Source organism: Alligator mississippiensis, chromosome 12, assembly GCF_030867095.1.
Source record: "Alligator mississippiensis isolate rAllMis1 chromosome 12, rAllMis1, whole genome shotgun sequence".
In the NCBI taxonomy this organism is placed as follows: Eukaryota; Metazoa; Chordata; order Crocodylia; family Alligatoridae; genus Alligator; species Alligator mississippiensis.
This window is the reverse complement of record NC_081835.1, coordinates 24,282,202-24,293,321: the sequence shown is the minus strand read 5'-3', so window position 1 is coordinate 24,293,321 and position 11,120 is coordinate 24,282,202.

Below are 11,120 nucleotides of genomic sequence, written 5' to 3'. Positions count from 1 at the left end.
ATGAGCTGTATTCAATTTGGATTCAGCCTGAATTGGGGGCAGCAATTTGATTAATTGATTTGGATCACTATCCCAATTCAATTTGGCCAAATCTGAATCTGAAGAAGATTCAATGCTGATTTGGAGAATCAGCGATTTGGCCAAAGATACTGCTTTAAATGTTTTTTCTACATACCTCAAGGTACCAGGCATAGCTTATAAATGCTGCAATGGTGGGGTGGATGGAGCGTCCCACAAGAGCATTCAGGAGACCCGCCCCCCCCCCATGCCTCCCCAGCTCGGTGATCAGCCAAGGGGGGGGGGGGACGGGGGACCTGGGGTCCCCCCCCAGACCCAGGAGGCACCAGTCACTGAGTCAAGGGGTGGACTAGGGGTCCCCTACTTGCTCCGCATGGCAGACCTGGAATTGGACTGGAAGTGCTTCTAGTTCACTTCCAGGTCAGCTGCTGAGCATGCTGGGGAGCCCCCCATGCTCCTGTGGGATACTCCATCTACCTGACCATCTCAGCATTGATGAGCTGCCTGGTACCTTGAGGTATGTAGAAAAAACATTTAAAGCTGTGTCTACGTCCAAATCATTGAATCTCTCTGAATTGATTCAGAGGGTTTTGATTCAATTCGGAGAGATTGAAGCATCCCCTGATTCAATTTGGAGATTCAGCCACTGAATCAGGCTGAATCTCTGCCAAATTGACTCTGCGACTGAAGCTTTGCACAGCCCTAGTAGGCAGCTTAAAGTTACGCCACTCCAGGGCAGGATTCTCTCTGATTCAAGCTACACAGCCTCTCTAAGCTAAACACCCTGTTGCCCCTGCCCTCACTCCTTCCCTCCTGCTTGCTTGTGGCTACATGCACTGTCTGTTGGGGGAGGGGGTGGGCAGGCAGGCAGGCAGGGAGGGGTTAACTTGCCTACTTGGCCTCTGCTCTCTGGGAAGGGTTAACTTGCCTCTGCTGTATGGGTGGGCTCACCCTGGAGAAGAACAACAAGCCTGGGGATGGTAGTGGGGGCTGGGCAGGCAGGTTAACGCTATTCTACCTGCTCGCCTGGAGGAGAGAGCCTGGGCATCCACAAGAGAGGCTTGGGGAGGCAAGGGTACCTTGAGGGGTAGGGGGCAGTGGGGAAGAGAGAAGTCCAAAGTGGTGGCTGGGGGGGGGGCTGGCTAGTGGTGGCAGGGGTTGAATTGAACAGCAAAATAATTGGAGTTATTGGGACAGAAGATGAGAAAGTAGATCTAGCTTGCTGAAGTCATAGCAAATATTGCTCTGAGACCTGCATCCTAGAGCCCTAGAGGAAGGAGGTCCATTGACCAAATGGGATAGACTTACAGTATTTAAAAAGCCTAGGAACTGTCAAGTCTTGCTCCCTGACAGGCCAGATGAGCCTAGACTAGGGCTGTCTAACTTCCAAGCTCCCAGGGGTAACATCAAAGGAGTGCACACTGTGCAGGCCACACCAGGCAAGCAACAAGCCACCAGATCGTGCACCACATGGATGCTCTCCCACCCCACACCTCACCACTTTGCATGCCTGCATACGCACCCCCTCCACTACTGCACCACACACTCCCAGTGCTGCACTCTATGCCCTCTTCCCCCACTGCTGCATCTTGTGGGTGAAATTCCCCTCTTTCTTGCTGTAACATGCCCCCTTGTGGGTGCCTCCACCACCACTGCCCCATGCTCCCTCCCCACTCCTGCCTCTTGCAGGTGCAATTCCTCCCCTGCACAGTACAGACTCGCCCTCAGTGCCCACAATGCACCACGCTGCACTACCCTTCTTCCTGGGGTGAGGGCATGAAGCAGCTGGAAACTAGATCATTTACAGCTGGAGCAATGGGGGAGCAGTGTCCAGGTGAGAGCCCCGGGGCTGTAAGTCAACCCCTTGTAGGCTGCCACTTGGACAGCCGTGGACTAGATGAAGCAGTGGTTTATCAAAATCTGTACAGCTGGTCCTTTCAAAAGCACTAAATGATTTAAAAATCCCCTCCCCCCCCCCGATCACATTGCTGTAAAGTAGCACTACTATGTGTATGTCCCTCCCTGATCAAAGATACAAAAGCCTTTATTTTTGTTTTGTGTACAAGGACTGAAAGCTTTTACTTCATCAAACAATGTGGAGCACAATGACTATTATGAAAGGATTTGGTGTAATCCCTACTGTTGACTCCCCTATCCAGAGGCACCCATGAGAATTCTTGGGGTGGAAGAGGGGTGCTGTATATGTGTGTGCTTTGTTTTGTATTTTAAGAACCACTTCAGAAAAAATGAGTCTCATTTCTTTGACAAGAGTAAGAGGTGAAATATGCCTAAAATGATAACCACACAGAATTATGGATTGCAGGAAAAAATGAAGTTACCGTCAAATATGCATATAGTCTTGGATGACAAACAGTGGAATACAAGAAAAAGAGGGCTCTCTAAAGTTGTCTGCTGGTGGACCTACACGTATCACAGTGTAGCTAACTATTCTGTTTAATCCTAGTTAGGCTACCTACCTCAGAGCATTCATAATGAAAAAGGAGAAAGAAATGGGTAACAGTTTGTTACAACTGCCACTATATCCCAAGGGTCTGCAATTGCTATATTGTTATAATATTCTAATTTCCCAGCAAAACTGAGTCATTGACATGAAGTTTACGAGATTCATCTATTCCTACTTGTGCACTTCCCATATTATCCCTTATTATAAAATGCTGTGATCAGCAATGGGCCTCTGTGTTTGCCTTGCAGAACACAGAAATACAATGAGTTGACTTGCATTGATTTTTGTAGACTTCCATATCATTGGTTAATATCTGAAAACATGCAGTCATGGAGCAAATTGAGATTTGGCACATCTGAATGGAAAACCATATTAAAAATTACCAAAGATGAGTTAGATAAGCAAGTTGGACCTAAGTATATAGATGTTAAATGGCCAGTGAAAGAATTCAATATTTTATATTCTATATTCCCTCTTTTTAGAATTATGGCAGTGAAAATAAGCTATCTGAACTTGCAGATGTTCCTCAATTGGAAGGAACAACAAATAGTGAGCAATGCAGATAGACGCAAGGGAATTTTTAGTTCATAAGTACCATGTGTGAAGTGGACTGTTAATTTGGCACAAATGCAATAGCAGCTGCTGAAAATGGCTGTGGTATTAGGGCATAATCACAATTTACCCATATTTTTCCCCCTATTTCTTATGTGAAACTTATTTGCATGACCAAATTATTATAACTATAATTTACATAATTACTAGGTATTACAATATAGGATCCCTAAATTAATGCAATAACTGCAAATTAATTGATGAGGTTTGGTGAGATAACCCTCTGCTAGTACAGCTTGAACTCTTGCAGTAGAACTGTGAGACTTTTTGCAGTAGTGGAAGATTTCACATTCTGTTCAGGCTTGATACCAATGTTTTAATCAAGAAAAGTCATATATTTTGATCAGCAAATACTTTGGCAGGGGAAGGCTAGGAGGAATTTTGCATATGTTACAACTGTTAACTTGCGCATCAACACTTTTCAGCTTCCTGATGTACCACACAAGTTCCGATTTCCTCCCCACCTTAAAATAATAAGTCAGTTAAAAGTAGAAACTTCCTGAAAACACCCTGTAAGTAATCTTATTAGACATTTCTGCAGCTGACACTAAGGCTAAGAACAGACATTCAAAAAGCCTGGTCTGAATCAATTCGGGCTTTGCAGGTTAGTCTAAACTGCAGAGTTTGAATTGAGAAGCAAGTGAACAGACATTCACTTCCAATTCTGGAAGTGTAGCCACATGCCTATAGTGGATCAGGCCAGAAGCTGGGAGGCACTAAGCCTGCCATTCACTGCCAAAGGGAAAGGAGGGAGCTCTAAGGCTTTTCCCTAATAGAGCAGAGGGGGCATGGCCAGGCCCTAGCCTGAGTCCAGCATGCTGAGGCCAGGGGGGAGCATTTAAACCCTGCTCTATGGCTTGCATGGAACCCCAGCCTGCGGCTGGCCTTGGGCAATGGAAGGCACCCCTGCCAGGCTTATTTCCATCCCATCTGCTCTCCCACTTTCAGTCTGTGCCACCATGCTAAGGGAGGAGAGGAGGGTTTAAATCCCATCCTGGCATGCAAGGGACCCCAGCTGGGGTCTGTCTGGTGGGACAGCCCCAGCCACACTTTTACCCTACTGCTCCCTGCTTGGGGGACAGTTTCTGACAGCCTTTTGCCCCACCTCAAGTGGAGGGGGGGGGCATGGCTATGCCCCAGCCCTGGGCCAGCAGATTGGAGGGGAGAGGGATTTAAGCCCCCTCCATGGCTGTGTGGACCCCAGCCCAGACTTGCCTGGGGTAGCAGTCCCTGCCAGGCTTTGTCCCGTCCCCCCCCCCCCCCCCCACAACTTGATTCAGGGAGAGAGGCAGCTCCTGTCAGGGTTTTGTTTCCCTTGATTCCTGCTTGAGTGGAGAACAGGGTCTGTGGTCATGCCTGACCTGGGGCTAGCAGGCTGGGGAGGCAGAAGCGGGATTTAATCTCTTCCTCTGGCTGCATGGGACCCCAGCCCAAGCCCGAGGGGGTGGAGCCCATCAGGCCATTGCCCTCTGCTGCTCAAGCAGAGAGCAGGGGTTGTGTCCATGCTCTGGCCTAGGGCTTGCATGTTGAGATGGGCAGGGAGGGGTGTTTAAACCTCCTCCTCAGCCCTGGACCCCAGTGAGAGGTTGCCTTGGTGTGCAGCTGGCCAGGCTTTTGCCCCTCCCCCCTGCTCAGTGGAGCAGGCATGTGGCTATGCCCCAGCCCAGGGCCAGATGGCTGAGGTGGAGAAAGAGGGGTTTAAATTGCCTCCATGTCTTCATGGGACTTCAGTTGGGGTCTGTGTGGGGGGCTGCCATGCTTCTGCTGCTACTTGAGCTGGGGGAGAGGGCAGCCCCTGCCAGGGTCTGCTCCCTCTCTCCTTGGTGGAGAAGAGAGTGGAGGGTGTGGCTATGCTCTGGCCCTCACATGCTGAAGTGGGGAGACAGTGGGGTTTAAAACCCTTAGCCTACATGGGACCCCAGCCAGGGTCTGATGGAGGGGGCAGACCCTGCAAGCCTTCTGCGCCTTCCCTACTCAAGGGGTTGGAGGACAGCCCCTGCCAGGCTTCTTCCCCTTCCCTACTTGAGTGGAGACTGGGGTTGTGGCCCTGGGCTGGCATGCTGGGGGAGTGGGGGAAGGAGGGTTTTAAACCCTGTACCATGCTGGCATAGGATTCCAGCTGGGTCTTCCTGGATGGGGGAAGGAGGACAGCTCCTTCCTGGCTTCTGTACCCCCACTCCTTCCCCACTTGAGCAGGGAAGGTGTAAAAGCTTGGCAGGGACATCCCTCACCATCAGACCCTGGCTGGCGTCCTGTCTGGGCCAGGGAAGGAGTTTAAACCCCTTCCCTCCCCACCTCAGTATGCAAGCCCTGGACTGGGGCATGCCATTCCCCCACTCTCTCCTCCAGTGAGGAAAAAGGGAGAAAAAATCTTGACAGGGCCTGCCCTGTTCCCACACTTGAGCAGGGAGTGGGGGGGCAGAAGCATTGTAGCCCCCCCCCCATGTAGATCCTTCCTGGTGTCCTGTGCAGCTACAGAGGGGGTTTAAACCTCCCCTCCCCCCATCTCAGCCTGCTAGCCTTGGGGGGTGGGGAGCAAAAGACTGACGGGGGATGCACCCCCTAGGCAAACTCTGGCTGCAGTCCAGGGCAAAGGAGGGGGTTTAAATTCCCCTCCCTCTCTGTCTCAGCATACAAGCCCTGGGCTGGGGCAGTGCCATACCCCACTCTGTCTGTCTGCTCAAGTGGGAGGGCGGGGCGGAGGCCTGGCAGGGGCTCCCTCCCAGACACGGACTGGGGTCTCATACAGCCAGGAAGGGGGGGTGTTAAACCCTTTCCCTCCCCTTTGCCTCAGCCTGCTGGCCCCATCCAGTGTCTGGGCATGCCTCTGCCACTTCCACTTGAATGGGGAGTTGGGAAAAGCCAGGCAGAGGCTGTTCTGCCCCCACCAGGTGGACCCCAGTGGGGGTCCCATGCCAGTGAAGGAAGGGTCTTTAAAGTCCCTTCCCCCCTTTGTCTCATTTTCCATCCTAGCCTGTGCTCAGCCTAGACCCTGGCTGTGGTTCAGGTCCAGGTTTCCCATCCCTATCCCCTTCCCTAACCCCTTCTTAGCTACCTGGAGCAGTGATAATGCTTTGGCTCAGGACCAGAGGGCTGGGGCAGGAGCAGACAGCACAATCCAGCCCAGAGCTTCAAAGCTTCCTGGGATACTGGGAGACTGATTTAACTTGAGCCAGGAAGAGGTCTAGGACAGAAGTTCCATAAATGGGTTTGACCTAAATCAGTCCGTTCTGATACCATGTACGAATAGATTTATTTTAAACCAGTTTCAGCCATTTTAGAAGTGGTTTATGTGCACTGAAATTCTGTTCTGCTACAGGTTTAAACTGGTTTCTGATCACTTTTAACTGGTTTATATGTAACTTCTGTCCCTAGCCTAAAGGTGAAACATTCAAAGCTGCTACTTCTGTAACAGTAACTTAAAACATAAATGGAATTAAATATTGTCACAAAATTTCCTAATGATGTCACTACTCATGTTTCATCCTATTATAATGAAATGTCATGATACAGTGGTTTGGGCCAAATTCTTCTTTTAGTTGAACTAAATTATCAGCAAAATTTAGCCATTTTAGTTTAAGGCAGCTCTTTTTTATAGTGCTTTTCCCAAGACAAGGCTGCAGAAAAATTGCCACACCTGATCAAAACTTTTGTCCAACTAAATAATTAACCCTGCAGCCAAAATCAGATCATTTAGAGGAAGGTGCCTTTTAGGGACAATTTCTGTAATAAGTTTCCTAGAAAAACCATCAACCTACCTCAGGCTGTTAGTGACTGGCTTATGACCTGATCATGAGAATTCTATCTTTTTGTGAGGCCCAACTATGTACTGGTATTATTTATATACAGGTCCAATTTACAACTACAGTAGAATTGTTTCTGGCACTGTAAAAGGCACAATTCAGGGTTCATTAAATGCACCTCAAGGAGGAAATGTTTAAGTCTGTTTCAAATAGTTTAATATACAGTATCTTGCCTTCAAAACTTTTTAAGAAAAGCTTGATGTCCCTATCTAAAAGAAGGGCATCTGTACTTGGGAGACCATGGATAGCCTCAAGAAGGCTTTTCAATGAAAAAGAGCAGTCCTTGTCTCCATTAAATGTGGTGAATCCCTAGCTGTGCTTTCCATTTTGTAGTGATCTCTACATTTCTTCTACTCTCAGGCTTGCTCATGCTTTAAGTCCGTGGCAAGCAACCTCTTCAGGTTGCGGGCTGAATGATCCAGCTCAGTCCGAAGGAGGTGGATGGGCATTAGAACACAGCAGTCACTGCCTCTGCTCTCTGGTAGCATGAGAAAAGCTTTCATGGCTGCCACAGAGAGAAGTGGTGGCATGGGGAGAAAGACCCTCACCCTGGTAGGCTGGATCCAGTGGCTCCATGGGCCAGTTCCAGTGGGTCCTTGGGGCTATAGGTTGCCAACCCCTGCTTTAAGTGTTAAGGAGTCATGTTTGTAGGTGATGGCTGAAAAGAGTAAAAGCATGCAGCAGGCTGCCCATAACCTCCCTCATGGAGAGTCCACATTTATAGAATCTGCAGCATTCTAGAAGGTTAACTTCAGCATTGAAAGGATGAATTTGTTTTATCTAAACTTTTCCCTGCCATGGTAAGAATGTTCACAAACCATGCTGTGTAGTCTGGTTTTAAGGAATTCAGATTATGGGGATTTTACTAATTCTTTTCTGATCTTATTCTAGACTTTTTTATCTCCCCTTTACAGCAGCTTGTCCAATACTTCATCAAGTTTTGGTATGTTATCTCTGTGAGATCCTATCTGTGGGTTGTGTGTTTATTGTAAGCTTCTCTGAGGTGTTTTGGAAGGGGGCAGGACATAAATAAAATATTTTTTGCTTTCTTCCCAACATTCCTAGAAATACCCACTGGAACATGATATTTATTTCCTCTTCCTCTTCTGATATTTGTATCCTTCAGTTGTGTAAGTGGTTCATATTCCCCTTCATCATTTGACAATAGTGAATGTTTAATTTTATTCTGCTCTCATAAGTCAGTCCCCAAATCTCTTTAATTTTTATTGATCTCTAAATTTCTTTTAACTTGCTCCTACACTTTTGACATTGAGGTATCCAGCAGGCCTGTGTGAGTAGGTAGCTATTTGATCCAGCTGCTTCAGATGCCAGGGATCCAGTCCAGAGCTCTGGACTGGGTTTCCACTTCGATTCGGCCGAAGCAGCTCCAAAGCTTCGGAGCCACATTGGAGATCCGGCCATAGGGTATAATGGGGAATCAATGAAATATCTATAACGTTGTTGATTTTCATGTGTGATTTGGATGAAACTTGCAGGAGCAGTAGCCTCTGCTGAGAGCATGAAGCCTGCCAAGGTTTAAGAAGATTGGTGCAGGGGTTTGGGGGGAAGTGTACCTCAAGCTGCGGACAGGCAGAACTCATGACACAGATGGCCCTGTGTGTGTTAAGGTGCAGCAGGGTGAAAGCTGCAGGGGTGGTGGCCCCTACTGAGGCCATGAAGCCTGCCAGCTCTTAAGGAGATAGGAGTGCAGGGCCCCAGAACCCCCCTGCACCTAGCTGCTGATAGACAAAACTCGTGACATGGGTGCTTGTGCAACTGACTGTCTCTGTCTTGGGGCAGTTAATTGTCTGTATTGATTCTTTCCTCTCCTTAGTCTCTGGTTTTGCAGGTATTAATTGATGCTAATTAACTGGCTACATTAGCTAGCAACTATGTATTGAGCTGGTCCCCGAGTGAATCATGATTGATTGGTAACTGGTAACACAGTAGCTTAGCAGCCAGGCCTGCCAGGACTCGACAGCTGGCAGGCTTCATACTCTCAGCAGAAGCTACCTCCCCTGCAGTTTTCAGCCTGCTGTGCCTTAGCACACACAGGGTCATCTATGTCACAAATTTTGCCTGTCAGTAGCTTGAGGTACAGTTCTCCCCCAAACCCCTGCACTGCCAAGTTTCAAGAAGATCAGGCTTTGTAGCCTCACCAGGGGCTACCACCCCTGCAGTTTTCACCCTCCTGTGTTGCTGTGTTGTCACACATAGACATGACATGAGTTTTGCTTTCAATAATTTGGGGTACAGTTCCTGCTGAACCCCTGCACTGATCTTCTTGAAACTTGGCAGGCATCATACTCTCAGCAGAGGCTACAACTCTTGTAAAGTTCATCCAAATTGGACAAAAAACAACAAAGTTAGAGAGAGATTTCATTGATTTCCCCATTATACCCTATTGCTGGATCTCCGAAGCGGCTCCAAAGCTTTTCCATAGTTGGTACGGTCGGAAAGGACCTGAGCAGATCATCAAGTCTGACCCCCTGCCATGGCAGGAAGGAGTACTGGGGTCAAATGATCCCAGCAAGGTGTTCATCCATCCTCCTCTTAAAGACCCCCAGGGTAGGAGCCAGCACCACTTCTCTTGGAAGTTGGTTCCAGGTCCTAGCCGCCCTGACTGTGAAGTAGCGCCTCCTGATATCTAGCCTGAACCTACCCTCTGCCAGCTTGTGACCATTATTTCTTGTCACTTCTGGTAGTGTTCAGGGGAACAGGGACTCTCCCAATGCCTGCTGGTCCCCCCCCCGATTAGTTTGTAAATGGCCACTAGATCATCCCTCAGCCTTCTCTTGTGGAGGCTGAACAGGTTCAGGTCCCTTAGCCTCTCCTCGTAGGGCCTGCCCTGCTGACCCCTGATCATGCGAGTGGCCCTCCTCTGAACCCTCTGCATGTTGTCCACGTCCCTTCTGAAGTGCGGCACCCAGAACTGGACGCAGTACTCCAACTGTGGCCTGACCAGTGTCGCATAGAGGGGGAGAATCACCTCCTTGGACCTGCTAGAGATGCATCTGTGGATGCATGACAAGGTATGGTAGGCATTCCTGACCGCTTCCCCACCCCATCGGCCCATGTTCATTTTGGCATCAGTAGTGACGCCAAGATCCTTTTCTGCCTCTGCACTGTCGAGAAGTCCAAGTCACTGATGAAGATGTTGAACAGTGCGGGCCCAAGGACCGAGCCCTGCAGAACCCCACTGCCCACATCCCTCTAGGTTGAATAAGACCTGTCCACCGCCAATCTCTGGGCGCGGCCCTCCGGCCAATTAGTGACCCATCTGACTGTGTAGGTATTGACGCCACAGTCTCCTAGTTTTTTGATGAGAATGGAGTGAGAGACAGTGTCAAAGCTCCAAACCAGTTTGGAAAGCCTAATGAAGCCAGCACTTCAATCCGGACATGCTTCTTTGGACACCAAAGTGTCCGAAGCTTCTCTGGATCCAAAGAATGGTATGAAGCCTTGCACAGCCCTAGTATCCAGTAGTTTATGAGCAATCTCACTAATTCTTTATAATAAGGAATAATCTCTTCTCTGCTCTGGTATGATAGTTCTTCGTATTCAGTTTAAAATCAAGATGGCCCTGCAAATTTTTGTCTAATTCAGGGAATAAAGTGCGGCTCATAGGCTGGATCCAGCTAGCAATGGACTCCATTTCCCTGCAGCCTCTACCTGTGTGGCTGGGACCAGTTTTCATGGAGACCCCAGCAACAGCCTTGATGTGATAGCACAGGCATGGGGTTTCTGTGGAGACTGGCCCCAGCAGCACTGGCAAGCTGCAGTGGCACCAGCCTTTTCCTGGTGGTGGGCTGTGCTGCAGGAGGCAGTGGAGCAGGCTCAGCTGCTGCTGTCTGTGCAGGGTGGGCAGTGGTGGTAGCGGAGGCACCACTGGGAGGGGTGGCTACAGGGGGCTACAGGGAACTTTGGCATGGCTATAGACCCTCCAAGTTCCCCCTAGCATTGTCTCTACTGGTAGGGTGCATGGCATGGTGTGGAGCTGCGCTAGAGCCAGGCTGGGATCTTGTGGTGGTGACAGTATGATCCACAACCAGGGCAGAGCTGCAATCTGCAACCTGCATGTTCCGGGTAGGGACATACAGGAAGCAGATCATGGCTCTGCCCTGGCTCTGGACCACGCTGTTGTTAGGGTAACTATATTTGGATCTTGGGGAGCACTGGATTTGCAGCTGAATAAAAGGCTTTAATCTGTGGCCCAGCAAAAG